This window comes from Entelurus aequoreus, linkage group LG03, assembly GCF_033978785.1.
Source record: "Entelurus aequoreus isolate RoL-2023_Sb linkage group LG03, RoL_Eaeq_v1.1, whole genome shotgun sequence".
Lineage (NCBI taxonomy): Eukaryota > Metazoa > Chordata > Actinopteri > Syngnathiformes > Syngnathidae > Entelurus > Entelurus aequoreus.
The window spans coordinates 57,003,051-57,022,791 of record NC_084733.1 but is presented as its reverse complement, the minus strand read 5'-3'; the positions used below and the strand labels follow the sequence as shown (position 1 = coordinate 57,022,791).

Genomic DNA, 19,741 nt, shown 5'->3' with positions numbered 1-19,741 from the left:
GCAACATTATGACCAAGGAACCACCATTACATTTTATGTAGACCACAAGGAAATGTTTTAAATTTAGAAAAAATCATATGACCCCTTTTAATGCGCCTTAAAGGGGTCATTAAGGCGCATTAATGACCCCTTTTGTGCGCCTTTTGTATGAAAAAAGACCTGAATAGACCCGCTCATTGGCAGATCGCCTTATAATCCGGTGCGCCCTATGGTCCGGAAAATACGGTATGTATCTTATTTTACGAAGCATATTAGGTCCACAGTGAAAGAAAAACATGCATTCTGCGGATATAAAGGCATATTTTTACAAAAAAAAACATCTTATGCCCTAAAAACGATGTTGTTGTTGGAGAAGTAACATCCGGTGTTGCATTATTAGAACCCCAAAGTTTTACATTTAAATTTTTTATTTTCTAAAAAAAAAAAAATCATAACACAGGAAAGCTATTGCAACATATGGAAACATGTCATATCTTAAGAAAATAAAACTAATGCTAAGAAACTTTTATTAAATATAGTAAGTAGAGATGTCATGGTATGAAAACTTCTTATTACAGTTATCATGTTAATCGCGGTAATTATAAATGTGCTAAAAATTTTCAAAAACTACTTCTACTGAAATCTTTTAAGCAAGTTTAAAAAAACAACTTAAAAAAAACACAACACATTAAAAATGTATATATGTACTAGGGGTGTAACGGTACGTACCTCGGTTTAGAGGTCACGGTTCGGTTCATTTTCGGTACAGTAAGAAAACAACAAAATATACATTTTTTGGTTATTTATTTACCAAATTTGTAAACAATGGCTTTATCCTTTTAACATTGGGAACACTATAATACATCTGCCCATGTTAATCAACATTAAACTGCCTCAAGTTGTCGCTCAGATTAAATAAAATGACAAAACTTTTCTCCTACATATAAAAAGTGCAACATTAAACAGTTTCAAGTCAACTCATCATGCTTAATTTATTACAGCATTTGGGAAGCCTGTAGTTGATTTGTATTATGTAAATGTTATATTTTTATCAACATGTCATAGCAGGGACCCTGCCATTCAAAACTAGGCTGCTGCATTACTAATGATTAATGTAACTATAGCTGAAAAAATAGTACAATAGCAATAGGAGGGACTATTCATCCCTGAATACCATGGAGTTCATGTAGGCTTAATGATGCAGTTACATTATTATATCAACTATCAGAGACAGAAACTCTTTTAACATAGTGTCCTTTTTTGCAGCTTCAACACAGCTCAATCAACACAGAAAAAGGTAAAGTGAAATAACAGACAGACAGGGCACACACACACACACACCGCAAAATGAGCTAACGTTACGCTAAAAGCTAATTAGCCTTCACCTCAAGCCAGGACTGCGAGCGAGCTGAGCTGCCGTTTAGGTTTCTAGAAGGTCAACGGGCTCATAGTGATGTTACTAGTAGTTGACTGGGGGGTGTTTATTATAATTTGAGGAGAGTCCGCTGCCTTATGCTCACCTGCTAAACACCTACCTGTTCATTACAACGCTGGAGCACTGACGACATGCGCTCTGAATACGCACTGCTGATTGGCTGTTACCGCTCTGAATATGCACTGCTGATTGGCTGTTACCGCTCTGCGTGTAACCAATCAGATGGTTGTGTGGGTGGGACAATGCTGGGGGCTGTGTAGAGTACTGACAGAAACAGAGGCAGAAAGCGGCGCAGCTTGTTAAGACTTTAGCTTAGGCTGCTACTTATATGTTTGTGTGGAAACTCGTTCGGTACACTTCCGAACCAAACCGAAACCCCCGAACCAAAACCCCTGTACCGAAACGGTTCATTACAAATACGCTTACCGTTACAACCCTAATATGTACCTCCAAGTAGAACGCTAAATGTGCATATGAAAGCAACACAAGCATTATAAACAAAGTAATATGGCAGAAACAAAATAATACTATAAATAAATAACAAGCGGTAGAAAATTGATGGATGGGTGGAATAATTGTAAACATTTTGCAAGATGGCACCTTGGGCATAAGACATAACTGCACTTTTTGTCCGTATAGATACAAATTGTGTTCATATATGAGGTCTAGTCTTATATATAGATAGGACTGCACAATTATGGGCAAAGTAATAATTAAGATTATATTTATAAATATTGAAATCACAATTATTAATCATGATTATTCATTATGTTTGGTAAAACAGTGTTGGGGTGTGAAGGTGACGCCATCATGTAATCTGTAATATCTAATAAAAATTATCTCAATAAATGTTATCTACATATTTAAAGTAGTGTTGTCCCGGTACCAATATTTTGGTACCGGTACCAGTACTAAAATTATTTCGATACTTTTCGGTACTTTACGGTACTTTTCTAAATAAAGGGGACCACAAAAAAATGCATTATTGGCTTTATTTTAACAAAAAATCTTAGGGTACATTAAACATATGTTTCTTATTGCAAGTTTGTCCTTAAATAAAATAGGGATCATACTAGACAACTTGTCTTTTAGTAGTAAGTAAACAAACACTGGCTCCCAATTTAGTCTGCGGACGTATGCAGCAACATATTGTCATTTTCCATTCTATTATTTTGTCAAAATTATTAAGGACAAGTGGTAGAAAATGAATTATTAATCTACTCATTTATTTACTGTTAATATCTGCTTACTTTCTCTTAACATGTTCTAGCTACACTTCTGTTAAAATGTAATAATCACTTATTCTTCTGTTGTTTGATACTTTACATTAGTTTTGGATGATAACACAAATTTATGTATCAGTCCGATACCAAGTCGTTACAGGATCATACATTGGTCATATTCAAAGTCCTCATGTGTCCAGGGACATATTTCCTGAGTTTATAAACATAATATAAATTTTAAAAAAAAACAAAAGAAGATGTTGTGATGCCAAAAAATATCGACGTAATCATAGTAGTATTGCTCCTGTACTTGGTATCATTACAGTGGATGTTAGGTGTAGATCCACCAATGGTGTTTGTTTACATTTTGACGCCGGTGAGCTACGGTGTGTAGTGAAGCTACATTTATTAATTTAGCTATTCCTCGTCCTGCAGGGACGATACTTGTAAGAAACGTACTTAATTTGTCGCCATGGAGACAATGATTATTGATTTAGAAGTCGCTAAAACACTGCTGTATTTTAGCCGCTAGCTAGCCATGTCTTAAAGCACCTCTTCCTGAGGGTGTTTTAGTGTTATAACTTCACCTTTATCGTTAGTTTTTAAGCCAAAATGCGTCCGTTCTCCCTTTTCTGTCTACACCAGACCTGGGCATTCTGCGGCCCGCGGGCCGCATCCGGCCCTTTGTACGTCCCTGTCCGGCCCGCGTGAGGCCAATCATGAATTACAAAATAAATTTAAAAAAGTATCTATTTCGAGTGTGCAATACAACGGTGCTGCTTTTGTTTTGAAAAGCGTTTTTTGTATTACTTCAGTGTGGACGTATGCTCGTGCGCGCAGCGGCAATCACAAATTACAAAATAAATTTAAAAAAACATCTTTGTCGTGCGTGCAATACAACTGTGCTGCTTTTATTTTGAAAAGTGTTATTTATGGGCGTATGTCCTGTGGGTGAAGGCGCACAGCGACAAGTGATGCCCGGTTATCCCCAAGACGCTAAAAAGAGAAAAGTTGATGACGAATGGCGTGTTTAAAAAAAGACATGGACTGCCAAGTAAAGGGAGGTTGTCGGGAGAGGCGCTGAATACCGGGATTCTCCCGCTAAAAACGGGAGGGTTGGCAAGTATGGGTGCAGCGCACGCTGCTTTGCCATGGGGGAATTCCGCCCTCAATGAAGACTCCCAGGTTTGATGGCAAGGCGAACTGGGAGGCATTTCATCCCACTTCTGACATCAATTGTAGCGTCCAGAAGAAGTGCACACCAAGTCTGACGCTCTTTTTAAACTTTTATTGAGCAACCTATACTAACACAGCTCAACTTATCTCATTCTTTCCACACGCACATCTATCCTCACTCCTCATTTCCGCAACAGCAACGCTTCCTCCTTCTTCGCCAATCACCTTACAGGCGTGCTACGTTCACAACAAAGAGGATGCAGGATAAAGTGACAGAAATTGAAATTTTTGCATTGTATTACACATCAGGAAGTGTTGTGTAAGAAAGTGTTAAAAATAAAACCATCAAAAGCCATCTGCTTTTGTATAAAGATAAGTTAGGTTAAATGAAAATATTATTATTATTATTATCTATCTTACGGTATATCAAAAATAATTTAAGAAAAATTTAATTGAAATATTGTCGGTGTGGCCCTCCAGCAGTGCTCGGCTTGCTCATGCGGCCCCCGGTAAAAATTAATTGCCCACCCCTGGTCTACACACTGTCTGTGTGTAATTACTCTGTGATTGTGCGCTACCGAACATGATCCTCTGCTAGTAAACCAGCAATGACACGACATGACGACAACGGGGGTGGGGGACTTTTCAGAGGCGGTATACTACCGAAAATGATTCATTAGTATCGCGGTACTATACTAATACCGGTATACCATACAACCCTAATTTAAAGACAAATATGTGTGTTTTTGTTCATTAATAGTATCAGCGTGTCAACTTTTTTTATTACATGATGCCTTTATCTCTATTTTTAAATTTTCCTAGAGAGAGGTATTTTTTAAGTAATGTACATACATTTACATGTACTAATGTGTGTACATGTACATGCTGTATCAGGACAGATCCATTGAGAGCTTGAGCTAACTCGAACTGAACATTTTGAAAGCAAAGTCCGTGTCGTCGCCGCCACCATGTTTTCTCAAGCCTAACAAGCAAGAGCGCAGGCGCTGTGACGCTTCAGCTTTCAGGAAGTAAAGAGTGTTGCCTAAAATGCATTAATTAATGAAGTTTTTTCGGTAATTAAACATTTAAACGGTATTACTAACCGTCTGTAATTTTATCCCAATTTATCATTATACCGTTTACCGTTACATCCCCAATAGTAAGTTATTATTTAATGGGGTTGTTTGTAATTTGCTCACATTTATATTTTTCAGACCAAAAAATATAACAAGAACTTCACCCGCACGCTTATGTAGTGGTTTGATAGAACATTAGGGGTGTAACGGTACACACACATTTTGGTTCGGTACGTACCTCGGTTTAGAGGTCACGGTTCGGTTCATTTTCGGTACAGTAAGAAAACAACAAAATATACATTTTTGGGTTATTTATTTACCAAATTTGCAAAATCTTCCACCACAAATATTTTTCTTAGTGGAATATTTGATGTGAAGTAATCGGAACCTTGGATAGGTCAATAATTCATAATAACATTGATTTTGATTCAATATTATGTTTTGAGCAATGACAGTTTGAAAGAAAAAAAAACAGCTTTGTTTTATTAGACAACATTGTAAGTTTTTGTAAATTACATTTAACCTTTAAGCTTTTTTATTTCACTTTTGTTATGTTTTTGTTTATTTTAATAGTATTTTTAGAATGTGCCGTGGGCCTTTAAAACATTAGCTGTGGGCCGCAAATGCCCTCCGGAGCACACTTTTGACATCCCTGTTATAGATAATAAAAAATTAAATCTGATAAATCTATGGATAAAAAGCAGAGCCTGACGGCGCATGCGCGTTTATCACAACTCTGTTGCTCTCTCTGTCTCTGCCCCTCCCTCACGAATGCTGCTGCGCGCACAATTTGTTTTGTTTTTAACCCCTTCTTAACCCTGAACGTACATTGAAAATACATGCAACCCTAACTCAAAATGCCGGACATTTGAGGCATTTAAGAAACTCCGCCCTGACAGCTCCGCAAAAGAGGACATGTCCGGTGAAAAGAGGACGTATGGTCAGTCTATCGTAGCCCGTTAGCGGCATGCTAGCAGCTACAATGCACACCGAGGTACAACACAGTGTGTTGTGCCTCGGTGTGCATTGTTTTCACAACGTGTGTTACGCTACTTAATATGTCCGTGTGGAAACTCGTTCGGTACACCTCCGAACCGAACCGGAAACCCCGTACCGAAACGGTTCAATACGAATACACGTACCGTTACACCCCTATAAAACATCCATCCATCCATCCATTTTCTACCGCTTGTCCCTTTCGGGGTCGCGGGGGGGTGCTGGAGCCTATCTCAGCTGCATTTGGGCGGAAGGCGGGGTACACTGTTGTCTATCTGTGTTGGCCCTGTGATGAGGTGGCGACTTGTAGAACAAACTGTATGTTTTCCAAATTGTCTATATTCTTCACAATTACTAATTGTTGAATGACATTGTTCAATTGTTTGTCGGCTCAAGAAATTTATTTGGCGTTCAGGCTTGTTACTGCTGTGTTGCCACACGTACACTCAGGGATGTAACGATATGAAAATTTCACATCACGGTTATTTTGGCCAAAATTATTATAGCGGTATTGTTGAATGTGCTCAAAAAGTACTTATACACACACTTAAATCTTATGACCTAGTTGTTAAAAAAACACAAACAAAAAAAAATATATATATTAAACACTGTTTACTAACACTATTAAACCCACTATTTTGCATGTTTTGTGCTTGTTATGCATCACTGATAGTATTTAATTCTCAGTATTTTATTTATTTTAATTGCTAAGCTTTTGTTTTAAATATTGGTTGGTACTGCAACACTTTAACATTTAAATTAAATGTGCCTAACAAATGAAATCTATCAACTTTAGACATTTTAGGCATGTGCATACCAACAACAAGGATGATTAATTAATTCATAAATATTTATTTATACTGTAACTATGCTACTCATTCGGCTGTTACAAAATAAAAATCAATATTAAACTTGTGTCCATTTTAAAAGCAAGGAAAAGTGTTAAAAAACCCAAAGTATTTTAAAAAAAACATAGCAACAATAACAACAAACTGTAAAATACCAAAACTATCTAACTTGCTAAAAAAACAACCACTTTGTGATGATGTGTTTTAAAAGCCGTGCACTGGTATAGTATTGGTATAATATTGATTATTGATTAACACAATGTCCTAGCATTTTTATCAATCTTATAGACTCAATGTATAGAATTGTATCATTGTTTAATTCTTTACATTTTAGCTATCTAATAGATTGTTTTTTCTTATGATACCGGTGCATTGGTGCCTAATGTTTTGTGTGTTTGACGGTAGTTATTGTACCTTTGTGGATAGGTTGATTGGCAACACTAAATTGGCCCTAGTGTGTGAATGTGAGTGTGAATGTTGTCTGTCTATCTGTGTCAGCCCTGTGATGAGGTGGCAACTTGTCCAGGGTGTACCCCGCCTTCCGCCCGATTGTAGCTGAGATAGGCTCCAGCGCCCCCCGCGACCCCGAAGGGAATAAGCGGTAGGAAATGGATGGATGGATGGATGTTCATTGTACTGCAAATTGATGCTGCTTTAAAGAAATACTTGAATTCATTTAGACAAAGTTTTAGTTGGCGGACTTTGACTAAAATTGTAGTTAAAGTTATTTTTCACAAAACTTAGTCTTACACTTTTTAGATACACTAACAATCGTAGGGAGTTGTCATTGCATCCTCCAGATGTTCGACATTCCCCCGCTTTAAATGCTCCCTTATCACAGATGTAGTCTCATAAAAACAAAATCAGCTTTGCAAAATGAGCAAGGTATTCATGTTTTTAACAAGAATAAGAGGAAATGTTCCCACACTTTACATATTTTTATAAGAAGAGTGTATGGATCCACTTTTTTTTTTTTTAATAATGTAGGAGTAGAGATAAAGAGCTGAGAGAGCAGTACTTCTGAGCCAGTGAGTATATTATCAAACTTCCCTAAACAACAACTTTCACCCGGAAGTGTCTCCTCCATTATGTGGTCCAATCTGGCATATCCACTAATCCTAAATCTGGTGTTGAGAACACTTAGTACCCCGCTACACAACCCCCCACAAAACACCAGTTTTGGCACTAAAAATAACAACCAAACTTCAAAGAGAGAGAAAAAGAAAACACAAAAACCACAAATTCAGGTTGTTCTAATGTAGATGGTCTAAAACAGGGGTCACCAACCCGGTGCCCGCGGGCACCAGGTAGCCCGTAAGGACCAGATGAGTAGCCCGCTGGCCTGTTCTAAAATAGCTCAAATAGCAGCACTTACCAGTGAGCTGCCTCTATTTTTTAAATGTTATTTATTTACTAGCAAGCTGGTCTCGCTTTGCCCGACATTTTTAATTCTAAGAGAGACAAAACTCAAAAAGAATTTGAAAATCAAAGAAAATATTTTAAAGACTTGGTCTTCACTTGTTTAAATAAATTCATAAATTGTTTTACTTTGCTTCTTATAACTTTCAGAAAGACAATTTTAGAGAAAAAATACAACCTTAAAGCCCTACTGAAATGATTTTTTTTTATTTAAACGGGGATAGCAGATCTATTCTGTGTCATACTTGATCATTTCGCGATATTGCCATATTTTTGCTGAAAGGATTTAGTATAGAACAACGACGATAAAGATTGCAACTTTTGGTATCTGATAAAAAAAGGCTTGCCCCTACCGGAAGTAGCGTGACGTAGTCAATTGAACATATACGCAAAGTTCCCTATTGTTTACAATGATGGCCGCATGAAGTGAGAGAGATTCGGACCGAGAAAGCAACAATTTCCCCATTAATTTGAGCGAGGATGAAAGATTTGTGGATGAGTAAAGTGCAAGTGAAGGACTAGTGGGGAGTTGAAGCTATTCAGATAGGGAAGATGCTGTGAGAGCCGGGGGTGACCTGATATTCAGCTGGGAATGACTACAACAGTAAATAAACACAAGACATATATATACTCTATTAGCCACAACACAACCAGGCTTATATTTAATATGCCACAAATTAATCCTGCATAAAAACACCTACGTGTTTGTTATGCTAGCTCCTAGCTCCTCTGCTAGCTCTTAGCTCCATAAAACGCGCCAATACAATTCAAACACCTGATCAACACACACAATCACTCAGCCCAAAAGACCGTTCACCTAACCCAAGGTTCATAAAGCTTATATATTTTAAAAAAGTTACGTACGTGGCGCGCACATACGGTCAAGCTATCAAATGTTTAGCAGCCAAGGCTGCATACTCACGGTACCTGATATTCAGCTGGGAATGACTACAACAGTAAATAAACACAAGACATATATATACTCTATTAGCCACAACACAACCAGGCTTATATTTAATATGCCACAAATTAATCCTGCATAAAAACACCTACGTGTTTGTTATGCTAGCTCCTAGCTCCTCTGCTAGCTCCTAGCTCCATAGACCACGCCAATACAATTCAAACACCTGATCAACACACACAATCACTCAGCCCAAAAGACAGTTCACCTAACCCAATGTTCATAAAGCTTATATATTTTTAAAAAGTTACGTACGTGACGCGCACATACGGTCAAGCTATCAAATGTTTAGCAGCCAAGGCTGCATACTCACGGTACCTGGTATTCAGCTGGGAATGACTAAAACAGTAAATAAACACAAGACATATATTTACTCTATTAGCCACAACACAACCAGGCTTATATTTAATATGACACAAATTAATCCTGCATAAAAACACCTACGTCTTTGTTATGCTAACTCCTAGCTCCTATGCTAGCTCCTAGCTCCATAGACCACGCCAATACAATTCAAACACCTGATCAACACACACAATCACTCAGCCCAAAAGACCGTTCACCTAACCCAAGGTTCATAAAGCTTATATATTTAAAAAAAGTTACGTACATACGCAAAAAAAAAGTTGCGCACATACGGTCAAGCGATCAAATGTTTAGAAGCCAAAGCTGCATACTCACGGTAGCACGTCTGCGTCTTTGTCATCCAAATCAAAGTAATCCTGGTAAGAGTCTGTGTTGTCCCAGTTCTCTACAGGCGTAGAGAACGTGACGCGCACATACGGTCAAGCTATCAAATGTTTAGCAGCCAAGGCTGCATGCTCACGGTACCTGATATTCAGCTGGGAATGACTACAACAGTAAATAAACACAAGACATATATATACTCTATTAGCCACAACACAACCAGGCTTATATTTAATATGCCACAAATTAATCCTGCATAAAAACACCTACGTCTTTGTTATGCTAACTCCTAGCTCCTATGCTAGCTCCTAGCTCCATAGACCACGCCAATACAATTCAAACACCTGATCAACACACACAATCACTCAGCCCAAAAGACCGTTCACCTAACCCAAGGTTCATAAAGCTTATATATTTTTAAAAAGTTACGTACATACGCAAAAAAAAAGTTGCGCACATACGGTCAAGCGATCAAATGTTTAGAAGCCAAAGCTGCATACTCACGGTAGCACGTCTGCGTCTTTGTCATCCAAATCAAAGTAATCCTGGTAAGAGTCTGTGTTGTCCCAGTTCTCTACAGGCGTCTGTGTATCGAAGTCAAAAGTCCTCCTGGTTAGAGTCTCTGTTATCCGAGTTCTTCCATCTTGACTGCATCTTTCGGGAATGTAAACAAAGACGCGCCGGCTGTGTACTGTTGTTGCTGACTTCTTTCGAAAAATACGTCCGTTTCGCACCGACAACTTTCTTCTTTGCTTGCTCAGCTTCTTTCTCCATTATGCAATGAACATAATTGCAACAGATTCACGAACACAGATGTCCAGAATACTGTGGAATTATGAAATGAAAACAGAGCTTTTTCGTATTGGCTTCAATGTGGAAGGCATACCCGTGTTCCCCGGGCTACGTCACGCGCATACTTCATCCTCAGAGGCGTTTCGAACCGGAAGTTTAGCGGCAAATTTAAAATATCACTTTATAAGTTAACCCGGCCGTATTGGCATGTGTTATAATGTTAAGATTTCATCATTGATATATAAACTATCAGACTGCGTGGTCGGTAGTAGTGGGTTTCAGTAGGCCTTTAAAAATGATTTTAGGATTTTTAAACACATATGCCTTTTTACCTTTTAAATTCCTTCCTCTTCTTTCCTGACAATTTAAATCAATGTTCAAGTATTTTTATTTTTTTTAATTGTAAAGAATAATAAATACATTTTAATTTAATTCTTCATTTTAGCTTCTGTTTTTTCGACGAAGAGTATTTGTGAAATATTTCTTCAAACTTATTATGATTAAAATTCAAAAAAATTATTCTGGAAAATCTGTAGAATCAAATTTAAATCTTATTTCAAAGTATTTTGAATTTATTTTAAAATTTTTGTTCTGGAAAATCTAGAAGAAATAATGATTTGTCTTTGTTAGAAATATAGCTTGGTCGAATTTGTTATACATTCTAACAAAGTGTAGACTGGATTTTAACCTATTTAAAACATGTCATCAAAATTCTAAAATTAACCTTAATCAGGAAAAATTACTAATGATGTTCCATAAATTCTTTTTTTAAGTTTTTCTCTTCTTTTTTTCTGTTGAATTTTGAATTTTAAAGAGTTAAATTGAAGATAAACTATGTTTCAAAATGTAATTGTCATTTTTTTCGTGTTTTCTCCTCTTTTAAACTGTTCAATTAAGTGTAAATATCATTAATTATTAATAATAAAATAGAGTTAAAGGTAAATTGAGCAAATTGGCTTTTTCTGGCAATTTATTTAAGTGTGTATCAAACTGGTAGCCCTTCGCATTAATCAGTACCCAAGAAGTAGCTCTTGGTTTCAAAAAGGTTGGTGACCCCTGGTCTAAAAGGTGGTCGCACAGTCTCCATGGGCACAGACAATTTGGGGGCCGTTGACGGCAGATCCTTGGCCGAACAGTGGGCAATTCAGATCATATGTCAAAATAGGGAACGGGGTCCAGGATAGCTACAGGAGGCCGGCCCCGACGAGGTGGGAGTGCAGGCAAAGTCACGCCGTCCGGGTCCTGATGGGCAAGCTTAATAAACAAACAAGATTGGTGGCGACTTGTCCAGGGTGTACCCCGCCTTTCGCCCGATTGTAGCTGAGATAGGCTCCAGTGCCCCCCGCGACCCCGAAGGGAATAAGCGGTAGAAAATGGATGGATGGATGGGTAAATCTCATAAAACAGAGTCCATTAGCCGCTGAAAAGTCTGTGCTGACCCCCGCAGGCCAAATTGCATCCTCAAAAACTTAAATATTAAAAAAAGAGTTATTATGGCAGTCTTAGGTATGTCATCCAGCTCCAGCCAGCCGTGTAGAAAAGTCGTGGATGTGTGGGTTGGGCTAACGGTACGGCCTGGTTACGTTATTCAGTCGGCAAAAATACCACAAGGCCACCACAGACCCCCCAGGTTGAATATGTAGAGGCGAAGCCTAAGGACTTTTGGAACACTGTACAATCCCCAGTCTCTCCAAAGTGGCAAACTCCTGCAACAAGAATTGCCACCCAAGCCTGTCACCTCTAAGGTTGGGTATCGAGTATCGATTGGAACCGGGACTAACTTTCCGATTCTCCCGGAATCGTTCAAAAGTTTAAATTTCGATTCCTAGTTTCGATACCCAGTCCGCCGACCGGAAAAAAATATGTCCGCCGAACCGGAAGAAGAAGCCGCTGAACACCAACGAAGAAGCGCCCACCGCCGGAAGTGTTAGCATATCAGAGCGAGTCAGTCAAGCTCAAGCATGGATAGCGTGCGTCGGTGGTCGAAAGTGTGGCTTTACTTTACAAAAAAAAATGAAATAACCGCGAAATAACGGAGCTCCATGTCCATCAAGAAACGAGTGGAGAGAGAGCTGCAGATGTACCGGGACGTTCCACCGATACTTATGTCTGACGACCCTGCTGCATGGTGGTGGTCCGGTGGAACCAACAAAAGACTTATCCTTTGCTGTCAGATCTCGCTTTCTCCTATTTATGCGTTCAAGCTTCTTCCACACCCAGCGAACGTGTATTTTCCACAGCAGGAGACACTATCTGTCCAGAACGCTCACGCATCCTGCCTGAGAAGGCGGATATGGTCATGTTCCTAAACAAGAACTGTCTCTGATTTTTTTACTGTACCTGCTGCTAATCTGGACTGGGTTTTGCAAGTTGTTTGTTATTGTTTATTTGCTTTTCTGCACCAGGTTAGCCCATCAGTGGGAGCACGGTAACATTTTTAAGTACCTGCAGCATCATACACTTGTGTGTGTAAATGTGTTTTCATGAGGTTTCCTGCAGCATTATACACTTATGTGTAAAGGTGTTTTCATGAGGTTTCCTGCAGCATCATACACTTATGTGTAAAGGTGTTTTCATGAGGTTTCCTGCAGCATCATACACGTATGTGTAAATGTGTTTTCATGAGGTTTCCTGCAGCATCATACACTTATGTGTAAATGTGTTTTCATGAGGTTTTCAAAAATAAAGCTCTCTTGACGAAAGTGTACCCCTGGGAAAATGTATTCATAATTTATAATATTCATATTCAAGTTCACAGATTTTATATTTATATTCTAGTTGAAAACAGCCCTGTGAGGAATTTATAGTAAAGTTCATAAAAAGTTAATAGGATTAAAATTGATGGAGAATGTCAGACTATTTCATTCAGAAAGACTGTAGGTTAGCTAGCTCATTTAAAATATCCTAAACTTTTTTTTGACCCTGCCTCTTAAAAGAATCGGAATCGAGAATCGTCAGGAATTGGAATCGAAACAAAGAATCGGAATCGGAATCGTTCGAATTCAAACGATACCCAACCCTAGTCACCTCATTGCTTGCAACACCAGAGAGCTCAGCTCCTCTCAAGTAGACAGGTTCCAATGCTCTTGCTGTGCGTCGAAGTGAGTCCGAGTAGATCCAGCCCGATCTTCTCCACTTAGGCTCCTGCCTGGAAAACAATTAGTGCTAAGTTTATGTAATGACAACGACAGTCAAGGCATATAAGGGTTTCCCCTCAGTTTGATATCAATGCATTTTCATTACAGTTACACCTTGAAATTAAGTTGTTTAATTTGTTTTCAAGTTAAAAAAAAAATAAAACAATTAATAATGTTATTGTTATATTGTTGCCCCCATTAGAAATCAGACAAAGTCTGACGCTATTTTAAAATTTGTTCACCAATGTTATGCTAACAAACTGTACAATTCAAACAGGTTTTACCTCCCGTGCAAACACTTTCGTCTTGTGAGTCTTCGCTTCCCCGGACACATAACACTTCCTCATTCTCTGCCAATCACCTTTCAGGTATGGACGGTGTGTTTGCAAACATGGGAAAAACTGACATCATATTCAAACCACACAAACATAAAACATTAGCTGGTCGTTACAGTATGAATTGATATACATTGTCTATTATTTGCGCACTATTGACAAGTGATGTACCGAAAACTCGACCACCGGAAAAAGACTTTGATTACCGAAAACCACGCTGCTGAAACCGTCTGTGAACAAACGAACGCCATTGTTTGGAGCGTTGTCAGCATGTTTGCAATATTTGCGTCATTTTAATACCGTATATCCCAGATATACCCACGGACAGTCATCTACAAAATGTGCAAATATTAAGACAGTAGCGGCATTTCAGGAGAGAAAGTCCAACTAGAGCAATGGCGCAAAGCAAGTGTGAAGTCATGCTTGCTACTGCTCGTCTTAATTGTCAGGACATAGAGGGACAGAAGTAATCTCTAAAAACGAGTTCATTTTATAATAACACCACAAAAAAGATGCTAGATTTGTTTTAGTAATAAAAACTCCTTAAAAGTCTGTAGACACTTGAAAAAATCTCAATAAAGTACATTGTACAATAAGCTTCTTATTGATGTTAACACATTATTTTAACACATAGTGTTAAAATTAATGTTAACACTAATTGTTAATAACCGTTTTTTTTTAATGTATGTATACATTTTCTTAGCCTTTTTAAAGAAAATAATATCATAGCAAATTATGCAAATTACTTTGAGATCATATGACCACACCCATGGCTACAGGTATCTTGGCATTCTCGGGGAAACCCTGCATTTAGATCTCAAGAGAATAACTTGGTAATATTATTAGGAAAAAATACTTTCTGGAGCTTCAGTTGCTATTTTGTCACCACACAAAATTCATTTTTAATACCTCCCAATTGTACACCACTTAGGGTTTTCCCAGTGCATATATAAGAGCATAAAATTCCCTTTTTGTTAAGTTTTATTTTGGCATAAAGTCACCTTTTATTGCTAGTAAACGTCATAATGGTCATAAAGTCCTTTTTTTCTGAGGTAAAAAACAATGATACAAGAATAAACGTATTACTTGTTGTTTATTAATATTGCAATTTTAACAATGCAATACCTACATTTCCACACAATTGTAGTAAACAAAACAGTCTAGTTTCATTTGTCATACCATTGACTGTTTTGTTGTTTGACAATACTCCTAAGTAATAATTTTTTTTGTATATCACAAATGTATTGCCATAAAATCATAATTTAGTTTTCTTTCAAACAATACTAAGTCTTAATTCTCATAAAAAAAATGTTTTCATAAAAATGAGTTTATTCCAGTAAAATAAGGGTTTCTTTGTGTTTTATTATTGTAATCTTATAAAGGTTTTTTGTAATATGACAACTTAAGTCGCGTAAGTATTTTCTCTCACATAATTTAGATGTTATTCTTGTGACGCTGTCTTTAATTATGTAGTCTTTTTCTTTTCTATCGGGCTCTCATACTAGTTTGTTTCAGGTTGGCATATATACAATTCTCAGAGGTGGTGGCGGTTGGATGGCGAAAGCCCATGTGATTTCTGTTTAGCAGGGGAGGACGATAATCCCTGCAATCTGATTAAATCAGATCTTTAAATATGAAATTAATGAAGTAGCTCATAAATCTTCTTCTACACATTTTCCGTGGGCTGCACAAGTCTTCCAGCTCCAGTGACTGTCGCATCAGGCATGCAGTAATACAGCTCTGTTTAATTCGCTTCAGTACAGTTTGGAACAGTAAACCCTGATCTGGCCTGTGTTTTCACTTCGAGAAACTGTGATTTTAGTGTGATTACCCTAGCAGGGTCACTCAATAACATGCCAATGAATTCAACAAATACCGGTAAGAGAAACAAAGTCAACAGAGGAAATAGCGTTTTGGGTTTCTTTTATTAAATCAAATGCAGAGGATAATATCACCAATGTGTGACAATCAGTGGTACTTAATGTTTTGGCATCTGTCTGGTTAATGGAGTAATAACAAAAATTACCTGTCAATGTGACCAACCAACAGACTTCTTTTCATATTACGGCACAATTAACGATCCCAAATTATGCAAAATAAAATGTTGAATGATGTTTTAACAGTGACAGGTGTCCCTGTAATATATATTTATTACCACTAAAATATTTGGTCAGTTTGGAAGTTCTGGATTTTCATAACACACTAAACGATAACCCTGCTTCCTCAAGGACATAATGCCGCCTCTAGAAAGACAAGCCTCTTTATAGTAGACTCTCACCACGTCACAGACGACAACACTAGTTGAAAATACAACTGTGCACCCTGTTTGAAAACGAAAGATGAAGAAAACAAACATGGCAAATTATCGATGCCAGCAAAGTTATTGAGTAAATTTTTTTTTATCGTTTGATTAAATGATTTGGCTCCTGTGCCTACTCCTCTTAGCTGGATACTCTCCGTTGTAACATGGTTCTAGACTCCTGTTAGACTTTTGTTAAAGTGTACAAAATATTTATTCTTTTGTTGTTTTACTACCTCAAACATTCAAGCTATCTTAGCGGGTAGCATGTCTTCTCGTCTTCTGTTTCATGTCACTCACTTTAATGTGTAGCACTCACCAGCCCCTTTAAATACACTATTGAACATTACTTTTAAAAAGTAATTGATTACAGTTACTTGTTATGAAATGACCATACACCGAGACAATGGTCGCACACCGAGGCATATTTGGCTCAATCTCAACATTCGTAGACAAAAAAGAACGCAACTAGAGCAGTGTTTCCCATAAACTGCCAAGATACCTGTGGCAGTGGGGGCGTGGCTATGGGTGTGGTCACCATGACATCATCGAGCAATTTGCATAATTTACTACAATGATATGATTTTCTCTAAAAAGGCTAAAAAAATGTATACTTACTAATTAATAACAGTTTTGTTTTAAACGTCCATCCATCCATCCATCCATTTTACATTATGAATACACAAAAGATAACTATTACAGTATCAAATTAGTATTAGTATCTGAAGCACCGTCTCCACGTGTGTTTATTGACAACAGGGTTATAACCTGGACACGTTAGCTCGTCTGTATGGTAACAGGTGACTGTTACTGTGTGCGTCTGCCCCGGCCTCCGAGTCAAACAGCGGCGGTGTTAATGACGCAGCATCAGGCTGCTCACCGTCAGTGAAACGCTCGGTAAAATCGCGGATTAACGTTAAATGTATGACGAGCCGCGAGCGATGCAGCTATAACCTATCTCACCTGGTAGAGCACCCGCTGCGGCGACCCAGTTCGATCCCACCTGACAGTCGCTGTGCTCCGCGTCAATCCCCCCTCTCACCCTTTTTCCCCCCTCCCCCGTCTCTCTCCAGCTGTCCTTTCAAAATAAATGCATTCAAATCCCGAAAATAAAAATTAAGAAAATCCGAGTCGGTGCTGCACACTGCACAGGTTCGGACCACTTTTGAACTTGTTTGCCAAGACGTCTTACCCTCATATTTTGATCCGGTCGGTCCGTTCTTCTTTTACTTCGTCGTCGTCGTCTTCTTCTTCTTCTTCTGGCCCACCAAGTGAATTAAGTGCTATTGGCGGAGTTACAATGCATAGTAGGCTACCGCCACCTACTGCACCGGAATTGTAACTACAAGCTACATTCACAGACAGAGTCCCATTGCTTTTATGAGCGGTTGAGCGAGTCAAAAGCCGAAAAATCTGTCGCTGCGTGGGGGTGGTGGTCCCTGGTTCCCTGGGCACCACACCTACTGTTTGTGGGTTGGGCTCTCGGGGAGGCTGGGGCCGTACTCTGGCTCCCACACACACTGGGAGTCAAATGTATTGTACATACAAATTCCCATATACTCACATACATACATACATACACACATACATAGGTACCTACGCTCCCACATACATATACAAATACAGTACATATTTACATACTCAAAGTTCGTACATCCACACGCACATTCATCATACAAACATACACATACTGTACATATACATTCACTGTACAAACATACATATACACTCACTGTACAAACACATATACACATTCTGTACATATACAAGTACATATGCATACATACACTCATGCACATAATCACGTTTCATCAAACATATATTAACGTTGTTGCCCTAGGGTAAACTGGGTAACACATGGCACACTGACAAAGCTTAACCTATTGTTACTATAACAATCTACAAGGTTAATGTAGGTTGCTTCTCTTTCTTCCCCTCCATTTTTCTGCATTCTTTCGTATCTCAAGTTATCATTACGTACAGGTATATGTATTGTTGCATTTGAACAACTGTATTGTTGATAATAAAGATAAAGTATTGGTATTGTTCATTATCAATAGCGCTATTTCTATTGGTATTTGTATTGCTCCATTTGTAGTGTAATAATGCTCATTGTCATTTCTGTATTGTTTTTTATTTTCGCTAACTGCTTATTTGCTATTACTTTTACCATCATATTTGTACATGTCGTATTTGCTGATGTTGCTCTATTGTTGTTGTTGTTGTTGTGTTTGCTGTTGTTGATTTTGTCTCTCTGTCTAATCACCCTCTTGTCCCCACAATTTCCCCCTATGTCTTCTTTTTTCTCTCTTTCTATCCCCTCCTGCTCCGGCCCGGCTGCACCAAATGATAATATAAATACATTTAAAGGCCTACTGAAACCCACTACTACCGACCACGCAGTCTGATAGTTTATATATCAATGATGAAATCTTAACATTGCAACACATGCCAATACGGCCGGGTTAACTTATAAAGTTCAATTTTAAATTTCCCGCTAAACTTCCGGTTGGAAACGTCTATGTATGATGACGTATGCGCGTGACGTCACGACGGCAACGGAAGTATTCGTACCCAATGTGTCACCATACAAACTGCTCTGTTTTCATCGAACAATTCCACAGTATTCTGGACATCTGTGTTGGTGAATCTTTTGCAATTTGTTTAATGAACAATGGAGATTGCAAAGAAGAAAGTTGTAGGTGGGATCGGTGTATTAGCGGCTGGCTGTAGCAACACAACAAGAGGACTTACTTGGATAGCAGACACGCTAGCCGATGCTTGCCGCCAACCGCATCTGTGATCGGGTGAAGTCCTTCGTTGCGCCGTCGATTGCTGGAACGCAGGTGAGCATGGGTGTTGATGAGCAGATGAGGGCTGGCTGGCGTAGGTGGAGCGCTAATGTTTTTATCATAGCTCTGTGAGGTCCGGTTGCTAAGTTGCTAAGTTAGCTTCAGCGTCGTTAGCAATGCTGTTGCTAACGACGGGCTGAGAATTATTAACCGTGTAGTTACATGTCCATGGTTTAATAGTATTGTTGATCTTCTGTCTATCCTTCCAGTCAGGGATTTATTTATTTTGTTTCTATCTGCATTTGAGCCAGATGCTATCACGTTAGCTCAGTAGCTAAAGAGCTTCGCCGATGTATTGTCGTGGAGATAAGTCACTGTGAATGTCCATTTCGCGTTCTCGACTCTCATTTTCAAGAGGATATAGTATCCGAGGTGGTTTAAAATACAAATCCGTGATCCACAATAGAAAAAGGAGAGTGTGTGGAATCCAATGAGACCTTGTACCTAAGTTACGATCAGAGCGAAAAAAGATACACCCTGCACTGCCTCTCTAGTCCTTCACTCTAACGTTCCTCATCCACGAATCTTT

The 19,741-nt window shown here is 38.4% G+C and overlaps 1 protein-coding gene across 7 annotated transcripts in view; it reads left to right on the top strand.

Annotated features, from left to right (window-relative positions):
• The window catches only part of LOC133646661 (zinc finger protein DPF3-like), a 109,303-nt gene that overhangs the window by 6,164 nt on the left and 83,398 nt on the right, over positions 1–19,741 (top strand). The window lies entirely within an intron of this gene.